Source organism: Hibiscus syriacus, unplaced genomic scaffold, assembly GCF_006381635.1.
Source record: "Hibiscus syriacus cultivar Baekdansim isolate YM2019G1 unplaced genomic scaffold, ASM638163v2 tig00110745_pilon, whole genome shotgun sequence".
Lineage (NCBI taxonomy): Eukaryota > Viridiplantae > Streptophyta > Magnoliopsida > Malvales > Malvaceae > Hibiscus > Hibiscus syriacus.
In genome coordinates, this window is record NW_024062847.1 from 1,908,892 (window position 1) to 1,919,391 (window position 10,500).

At 30.7% G+C, this 10,500-nt stretch overlaps 1 pseudogene; it reads right to left on the bottom strand.

The window, feature by feature from the left end:
• Nucleotides 1–1,118: 1,118 nt before the first annotated feature.
• LOC120139418 lies at nt 1,119–9,583 on the bottom strand (annotated as a pseudogene).
• Nucleotides 9,584–10,500: the final 917 nt, after the last annotated feature.

Here is a 10,500-nt window from a genome sequence, read left to right on the forward strand (position 1 = left end):
GCTTCTCGTAATTTTCGTTGTCGTAAACAAACACCACCTTGCGGTGTAAGATTCGATGACTAGGATCCGATCTTGAGCGAAGTGCCTTGCATGATTTGTCAAATGGTTCTTCAACGTTGTGTTTCCTTCCGATGCAAGAAACTTTAGACAAAGTTTACAACGCGCCCTCCTCGAGCCATTTGACATCTCACATAAATCGTAGTGATCCCAAATATCTTTGTTTCGAGTGTGTTCGATCACTCTCACGACTTCAAGGTTTCCCCCGACGGAAGATCAGCAGTGTTACTCATGATGAATAAAAAATTACAAAACTAAGATTTGAGAGATGTTTAAGTGTTGTGTAATAAGATTTGAGAAGTTGTAATCAACCAAATACATCCCCAACCATTTACATGTTTAGGGTGGTAAAATGGTAATTTTTTAAAGAAAAAAAACGGTCAAAAACGGTCACAAACGGCTATATTAACGGCTAGTTTTTTAAACCCAGACCGGTTTTTTTCGGATAAAAACCGGTTTTTTAACCGGTTTTTTCAAACCGGTTTTTATCCGGTAAAAAAAACCGGTCTAGGTTTTTTTTCTCCAAACCGGTTAAAATAACCGGTTTAAAAAAATCCGATCCGGTTAAAAAAAAACCGGTTTTTCCCAAAACCGGTTTCGGATATTTTTTTCGAATATTCGGATATTCGAATTTTTTGTGCACCCCTAGTTGCAGCCCCAAACAGGGATGGATCTAGGCGGATGGATATAGGTAGTCCCCTCCCCTTAAAAATCTAAAAATATCATATATTTTAAATTTTAATATATTTTTTATTAAAAATCTGTTTTTCCCCCCTAAATTATATATGTTCAAGTTCACCCCCTGAAATTTTATTAGTTCAAGTTCGTTCCACCAACTTAAAATCCAGAGGCTGCAGATACATGTTTACCTGTTTGTTTACTACCATAAGCAGGAGCAGTTGCAAGTATAGAGTGTTATGAGGGTTACATAAGTACTCTCCTTCAATCATATAAGGACCCAATCAAACCAGACACATTTGAAGCAACCGAATTCTCCTAAAAATAACAGTTCCCTGAATTCTAGATTTAAATGTACATTAACAAATCCATAACAAAAAAAAAGAAGACCCGTAGCTAACTTGTCCTTAGACTAACCACTGCAACAGATGTCCTTTATCTTGTTATCCCCACAACAGCATCAATCCTGAAAACAAGAGGGTTGCATAGGAAGAGAAGCAATATTGGATCCTAAATCCTCCATCTGTACTGTAATCTGGGTTGAAACCACCTCCGGACAGCCCTAGGCCATTCCCGACTCCTCCCAACACTCCGGTTGGTGTCGTCGAACCGTATGGTGTTGTGCTTGTTGGAGAGTTGTTGATTGGGTTCACGGCCGGCGTGGTTTTTGGAGAAGTGGTGGTGCTTCCGGCACTGACCAAAGAGGGTGAAAATCACAACTAATATGAAAAAATATATAAACACTAAATATTTAATACTATATGGAAACTATTATAAAATATTACATATCGATTCTGTTTACAAATTTTAGGAAAAGAAAAATATAGAAGAACTATTAAATATTATCTATAAAAAACTATTAAAATTAAATAAAAAAAGGTTCCCTAAAAGAATTCTAAGGTTATGATAGAAAAAATTAAGGTTAACATCAATTATAAAGGTCTAATAACATTTTTTGATCTTAAAATTAAAAAAAAACATTTTAGTGAATTGTTTTTTCAACAAACTTTTATTTTTTCGTCAAATTGAAATAATTGACGGAGAAAATATCAAATTTGTTAAGCTGACATTAGTTCTACCTTTAACTTTTTAATGGTTTTTATCTTTAAATTTTTAGATAAAAAGACAAAATAACTTACGTTAGTTTAACACAGGTACATTTTTTACCAATTGATGGGCTAATTAAAAAGAATTCAAGGGTTAAAATGATTTTTCAAAAGTTTAAGAGTCAAAAATGTTATAAAGCTATTTTTTTTTATTAATCTAGGGTGTTTATGAGTACAATATGTATACCAAAGACTTTCAAATACCCTGTGGTATCTGATGCTTGAACTGGGGACCTCTAGGAATAACAACAACAATAACTGAGATAACTTGGCTCATGCTATTATAAAACTATTATACTATATAAGTAAAATTAAATAAAATTAAGATTCATATTTCTAAAAATATAGATACATGAACTCCATTAGACTGATTGCAAGTAGAACCAATAATTACCGTTTTGAAAGGAAAATTCACCATTTATTATAGCTCTAGCTTCACAATATATATATATATATATATATATATTACTTAGAGATGAAAAATAGTTAAATTTCATCCAATAATAGCATAAATTAAACAATCTCAATGATTAATTATCTTATTATCTTTTGAGATTTACAAAAATATAAGCGTTCAGTTCAAAGCTTAGATATTGCTTAGCTAGGTAGGTGGTCCAGCTTCTGAAAAAACTTTTAGGATTAGGGATTTAAATGTAGGCCCACAAAATATAATAAAAATTTAATGGGTCCAACCATCCTACCATTGCTAAATTCGCTCCAAAACTATCTTATATACGTTTCAATGGTAATTCCCATGAAATAATGCGATGGACCCAAACTTTTGAAATTTCAAAAGGAACAGGCAATGAGCGACCGTTAGAGCATACCTGGCAGTAGCTGGGAAAGGACAAACAGCATAGCCTGTAAATTACGCATAAAATGAGTAACAGTTCTTGGGTATTTAAAGGGTAAAAAGGAAGACGAAGAGGAAATTACTGGGGTCGGAAGTAGTGAGGGTGGCAGTGCCGTCAACGTCGCAAGTGCCTTGAGCTTGGCCTTTTCTTTGGAAGAAGTTGTTGACGGCATAATTGCAATGTGCCCTCACAGTGTCTGGGTTGAGCATGGTCCCTTCATGTGGATTGGGTTACAGTCTGCCCCTTCTCCACATGCATAGTCCAATGTCTTCTGCAACACTGTATCACTCACTCCATTCTTGCATATACACCGTGTCCCACCTGTCCATATATTTTATTAGTCTCAAGTACATAAAAAGTAATATATGTTCAAACACTCAAACAATGAACTCTCATGCACCTCAACATACAATGTTCGAATCTAAGACCTCAAAAGATAACAACTATCCTTGGACTACCGAGATCGTTTGGTTCGTGAAGAGGATGAGGGGATCTATGTAGTTAACAACAATGAACGCTCATGTGTATGCATATACGGTTTTCTCTTTCAGAACTCACCAAAAGATTTTATTTTATTTTAAGGATATGCGTGTCAATCGCCAACCGCAGAACTAACAAGTTGCTTATCTTTGAAACTAACAAGATTCCAAAAGGTAATTAAAGCACAAAAATTGAGGACTGGAACTTAATTTCACTAATTTCAAAGCTATCATGTCCTAGAAAATAATTAAACTAAAAAGGTCAGGGAGAGACTAATTTTATTAACTTTAAAGTTGATAATGTCATAAATATAATAAAATCAAAAAAAATTAAGAGAGGTTAACACATAATTTTACTGGTTTCAAAAATTTTTCAGACTTAAAAATACAATTAAACTATAAAAGTTGGGTAGGCCATGTCCCCTTCAGCCCCCAAGTGATTTCACAACTATCCATTGACATCAACGCGCACACACTGCATATGCTGGAACCCATAGCTTTTATGAAGAATAACTTTTTTTTAACCACTAAAATAATATAGATTAATAAATTAAACATACCTTATATCAAACACATGTCCATCTGACATCCGAGTATAATTCATTAAAACATTGCATTAAATACGATAATAGACAACTTCATTTGTTATTCTAATGTGTGTATTTGACGGAATATTAAACTTATCGAATGTTCTTACGGCATTTTTGTTTTGTTTTTAAAAAAAACATACATTTTAATACAGATTAAAAGTTTGAGAATAATGAAATCTGGGAGCAAAATAGTGAAACAGAAAGCTGCCAAAGCAAATGTGAAGATGGGAAAACATGGAAAGCAAAGAAGATGAAGATTATAAAAGGGTATATAAAGAACAAGTTTATTTAAGCAGCTTCATCTTGAAACAGAAGAGAAGAGTAACACAAAAGCCAAAAAGAGAAAAAGAAAGTTACAAGATCTAGAAACATAGAAAACAAAAAGCCTTTATACGAGGAAAAGTAGAAAGAAAGAAAGTGAAAGGGGGACTTACTTGAGCGGCCAGTCAAGGCGGCCAGAAGGAGCAGTGGAAGCAGCCATGGTTGAAGAGCAAAGGAAGAGGGTGTTGAACAAGAGTTGGGAAAACAACAATGGCTGATCTCTGAACGAGAGAGAGAGAGAGAGTAGGGGGCAGTGTGATTCAGAGATTTGAGAATATAGACAAGGAAAATAAATGATGCACAGTGATTTTGATGGTGGGATGAAAATGGCCTGTCGGCTACTCTCTTCTAAATTTATTCAATATCTTTTACTGCATTGCACGGGCGTGGACGCCTACTTAAAGCGGGTTAAAACTTAATTTACAAATTTAAACGAATCCATTCAGCAAATTAATTATCATTTTTTATATCAATAATCATAACATATTACCAACCCAATACATGCCCTTAATAATAAGAATGTAATATTATTCTTTTTATAAATATTAAATTCGAGTAATTGAATATATATATATATATATATTGTCAATTGATTAAAAAATTCAGAGTGAATATTATTTTATAATCATTGTATATTATTTTAAATTGATAATATATCAAATAATTGTCTATAAATAATTTAAACATAATATCTTAATTTTTTAATTAATTTATATCAAAATTTACATAAACTCATTATGGTATAACTCTCTCAATCTAATTTATTCATAATTTCTAAAATTTGAATCCTTAATTTTATTTAAAAGAATTTAGTGTTTTATTCTATTAAACTAATTGGTTGTAGGTATAACTCAATTTTTGACAACTTTGGTGCAAGTCTCCTTAAAATAAATATTTGTATTATACAAAATCCAAATATAACCTAAATTATACTCCTAAATATATTAAAATTTAACAAAAATAATTGTTAGGATTTTAAGAAGTTCGATTGACAACTGAAAAAGTACCAAGAGGGGGTGAATTGACTTTTGATAAAAATTTAGGGAGTAAGGAGATTTAAAGGATGATAAAAAATAATACACAGTGATTTATAGTGATTCAACTACTACCTAAGCTCCTCACTTAAAATTTTTCAACAAATCAACTAATTTGTTCTTTCTTTTTCAAGAATAAAGAGATAACATTTACAAGCTCTTTGGCTTTTCAAAGGCTTAACTAGAACCAAAACCCTTTACAAAAAGGAAAAGAAAGTAAATAAAGAAAATCTCACAAGGTAGGTGTTTACAAAATTAAGCTTACACAAACACTACTATTTACAAGAGAAAGGGAAATAAGAATTAAAAGTTTTTTTCTTGTGTTTGATTTATTGGATAGATGTTCTAACCCTTCTTCAAGTGTTCTCAACTTGTTTTATAGGTTGAAATTAGTTTGTGACTGTGTCAAGCCGTTGGGAATGATTTGGAGTCGTTGGGGATAATTTATCTGTAAAATAAAACTGCCCAAGATAGAGAATATCGATACTCCTTTAATGAGTATCGATACTTCTTTTATTAATTTTAAATAAAACTAGTTGTTACTAGACGTTGGGCTTGATGGTATCGATATTGTGATCATGGTATCGATACTACTATGCAAATTAGTATCGATATCTATTTCGCATTATGAAATTTGAGCTATTTGAAAAACACGAGTAGTATCGGTACTACTTTGAGAGTATAGATATTTCTCTTACCTTTGGTATCAGTACCACGAGAATATATCGATATTGTTCATGCAGTATCGATACTATAAGAACAGTATCGATACTATTTACCAAGAAAAACGTTTTGTGCTCAAATTCTAGTTTATTCGACTTTAAATTATTTTTTAAAACTTTGAACAAATTTAATTCAAATCAAAAAATATATTACTTTAATTTATTATATCAAAATATTATAAACATGATTCAACAATAATACACATGGTTTAAACCAAATGACAGGTGGATTACTACATGTTCTTTAAAATTGACAATTATCATGGTTTATTACATTTTATTTAACATGGGGAGTTGAGCCTTCAACAGAGAAAAGCATTTACGACTTTACTAATGCTAGTAGGTAGAGATATAGACTTAACTTAAATTCACATATTAAATTACTTTTACATCTTAATATTAAATTTTTTTTTACCTTAACTAATTAAATATATATATATATATATATATATATATATATTCATAACCTGAAATATAATTTATTCTTATCTTAACTTAAATATTTATATTTTTATTTTGATAATATTTTAAATTTAAGATAAAAATATAATATATTTTTATAATTAAGATAAAAATAAAATATATTTTGTAGTTAAAATAAAAAATATTTTTAAGTTAATATAAGAATAAAAGATGTTCTTTAAGTTAAAATAAGAATTAATTATATTTAATAATTTAAGGTAAGAATAAAATATATTTAATAATTTAAGTTAAGAATATAATTTATGTAATAAGTTAAGAATAAAATATATTTTAAAAATTAATATAAAAATAAAATATTTTTTTAATGTTAATATCTAAAATTAATTTATTAGGTGTGTAATTACAAATTTTGTTCGAGCCTAATACTTAGACCCATATCTATTACATAACCCAAAACTCAAAGAAAAATCTTGCCTCATCCATTTTCAAATAAAAATAAAAAAAACCTAACATATTCCCCTACCCCTAGCCACCACCGGCAGAGGAGAGGACTCCGCCACTACCAATTTTTTTTTTATAAAAAATGACCTCATCCAATCAAATCTCATATCCCACTGCAAGTCAATTTCTCAAAGAATCCTATAAAATCAGAACTTTCACCGTCAGATTTATTTTTTCATATATCCCTATTTAAATCCATATTCACACCTTACAAAGAGGAAGAATTTTAGAGAAAAAAAAAACAGTAAAACGCACGAATCATTGAAAAGAGAAACCTGTGAAAAGAGAAGATAAAGATCTCCGTGAATCAAGGGAAGTGAACGTCAAAACATCAAGACAGCAAGCGAACTGTCAAATCTCGGGTAATAATTATGACTTATAATTTTAAAAATTACTATTTTCCGTCTCGTCCCCATCTCCGTATCTATCCCGTATCAGTGCAACATAACTTCTTTCTGTTTACCTTATTGGAAAATTACCCTTGAATTTGCTGAACACGATTTACGAGTCGTATGTTTAATTTGTTCGTAAGATTCCATCGAAATATTGATTCCCTTAATTTGAGATTGACGTAAAAAGTGTTTTGAATGTTGTGGTTTCCTTGCTTGGATTATGTGTGGCTTAAAAATTAAAATTTCTTGGCCAGTAAAATGTAAATAAACGTGGCCACCTTCTGTTTGCACAGTTATCATGCTTTAATCCCCATATTTCAACTTTGGTATTAATTGATTTCATTAAAACGTTGACTAATCTTAATTGGATTAATTTTGCCTGGAATTCATGATTTTGTGCTGTGTATTTTCTAGATTGCTTGTTCGGAAAACGTGACCATTAATGCCATAAAATTACAATGTTTTGAGGAGTAATAATTATGACATTAATTTGGTTAATTAGGGTGTTACTGTTTTTACGGGATTAATAATTAACGTGATTAATTTTTGTGTTTGATTAATAAATCGATTAGAATTCTTTAAATAAATTGTTAATTGATTAATTAATTTTGTTAGGTTATATAATTAGTGTTACTAAACTCACATTATTTATTAATTGGCCTTAATTTTGACACCTAAACACTCTCATTAAATATCCTTATTCATCATTGGATTTTAAGGAAATAATTTGATGATTTGATAATTATCTCTCTTTTGGCCTTAATTAATAATTTGAATAATAATTTTGACCATGTTGTTGAAATTAGGTATGTTTGAATCAAATATAGATTGATGTTGGGTTAAATCACTTGTTAGTTTATTTAATAAATTTTTCCTTGTTACCCGTTGTGTTTGGTTATTTATTTATATTTATTTTATTTTAATTTATGAATATTTATGCTCTGGTTGTATATTTGATGTTTTTGAAAATGGATTTCATGAAAATTTATTATCGTCTTTTTAAAAATTGAGACAATGTTATTTTATTATGTCGGCTAAAAGAGATAGTGTCCTAAGTGGTTGAATCGCGATCTTTTTAGTTGTATGTAATAGAGTGACATCCTCTTCAAATTATGTGGGCCTCTTTTTTAAAATTGGTGCAAACATAAATTGTTGTTTCCAAATGAGGTCCCTATATTTCTTTAACAAGTAGGCTAAATTCGTATTTGCAATTCATGTAAAAATGAACATCGTGTATTTTCAAAAGGTATCAATTTTTGGGCGTTGTGGGGGTTCTCTAACTTCCTCACATGTAATCGATTCTCAAATTCTTTTTAATCCGATTTTTAACGCATACCCAATTAAAAGTATTCAGTCATACCTAACCAAAAAAGACCGACGTCGATTCCCCTTTTTAAAAACATTTGTCTTTGCCATGACTATTTTCGAGCCACCCAAAAATAGTTTCGACAATGTGAATTTAAGTTAAGATATGTAAAATATTAAGAATTTAAGTTTCATTAATATACAACATAAATGACATATGTAGTCAAATTTGAACAAATTAACTGCTTTGGCTCAATGGTTGAGACTTGCTTCTTCAACCTAGAAACCCCATGTTTGATTCCTTTGGGTATCATTTAAGCACCCAAAAGTTTCTTTCATCCAATCGGATTGTGACACCTGACATTATAATTGGTACCTGTGACACATTGTACCATTTGATTTGGGGGTTAAGTTTATTTTAATTTATTAAAATTAGGACTAAATTGATAGAATATATAAGTATCAGTGATCAAATGTGTAATTATACCAAATATTTTAACTGTCATATCAACTTCTCTGTTAAATATTAACGGCAAATGGCTTAATTGAATGCATTTAAATAGTTGAGTGACTTGGTTGATAAAATTTCAAAAATTATAGTCAAAATGAAAAGGGGCAATATTAGGTGGTCACTGGTATAGTCTAATCATTATAAAATAAGTGTGCAAACTATATCGTTTTTCTCAAATAGGTTCTCAAACTTTTCTTTGAATTATCCAGGTGTCTAACATTACAAATGTTATCACTTTAGGTGTCTTGGTCGTAACGACCGCTAAATAATGTAGTTAAAGACACGTGTCGAGTTCTGACAATTTTAAAAATTTTATTTAAATTTAAAATTATATTTAAATAATAAAAAAATAAAACACTTTAAAAGAAACCCAAAACCTTGAAAACCCCAATTTCATCCCCTAAATCTACGCTGATCGTTGCTCTTTGCCGTCGACGAAGCTCCATGGACCTAACCTCCACCTGATGATCGATAACCCTATGATATCAATGCTAATCAATGTGTTTACCTTGAAGAACTTCATGTTGTAAATCGTGACACCATGTGATCTCGATGGTCGATTGGTGGCAATGATGGTGACATATGACTTGGAAGATGGCAAGGATGACATCGACGATGGTGATCGTGGGTGGTATAGACGATGTTGGCGAGTTAGGTTAGTGATTTAAGACTTTTAGAGATTTGGGGCTTTTTATAATTTAAGAGAGATTAGAGCTTTCTATATATATGATAAAATTTTTATTTTAAAAAAAATCAAAATTATCAGAATGTGACATGTGTGACTTGACGGAAAAATTTAATGGAAATTATAGTTCTGACACCTAAAGTGGTAACGTTTGTAATGTTAGTCACCTGGATGATTCAAAAAAAAAGTTTGGACACCTATTTGAAAAAAAGCAATATAGTTTGAGTACTTTTTATTAAATAAGCCAACTATATGTATATCATGTTATTAGGTTTTATTAAATAAAAACCACTTTTTATTATTTTATTAAAAACAACCCTAAAGAGCGTTAATTGGAAAAATTCTCCCAAACTGCACACGTCAGACTATCTCGCATCCTACAAAGGCTTCACATTCAATAGGGCACATGACTCCTCCAACGTGGAAACACTTTTCAGAGCACACAATTTAATATTTCAAAAAAAAAAGACCTTGCGTTCTACGGATCTCGAGGTCCCTGAGATATTGAAACGCCATAACAATTTATTGCGTATTAAAAATTTAAAATTAGATTCAACAACCTCACGCCCTATTCAGTGTTTCTTCTGAATACACATCCTTTTAACAGACCTCGCGCCCTGTATAACGTGAGATTCTTTTAATCTCGCTTCGGGAGGGGTGCTAGGAGTCCTATAAATAGGGCCCCCACCCAAACTCATTATACCGTACTCCACAAATGTCTTATCTCTTTTTGTTATTTTCTCTTAACTATTCCATTATTTAGATATTTTGGTAGGATTACTAAGGATTGATCGAAGCATGTATTTGATTATTGGCGAACAAATCTAGAGGCATTTATTTAT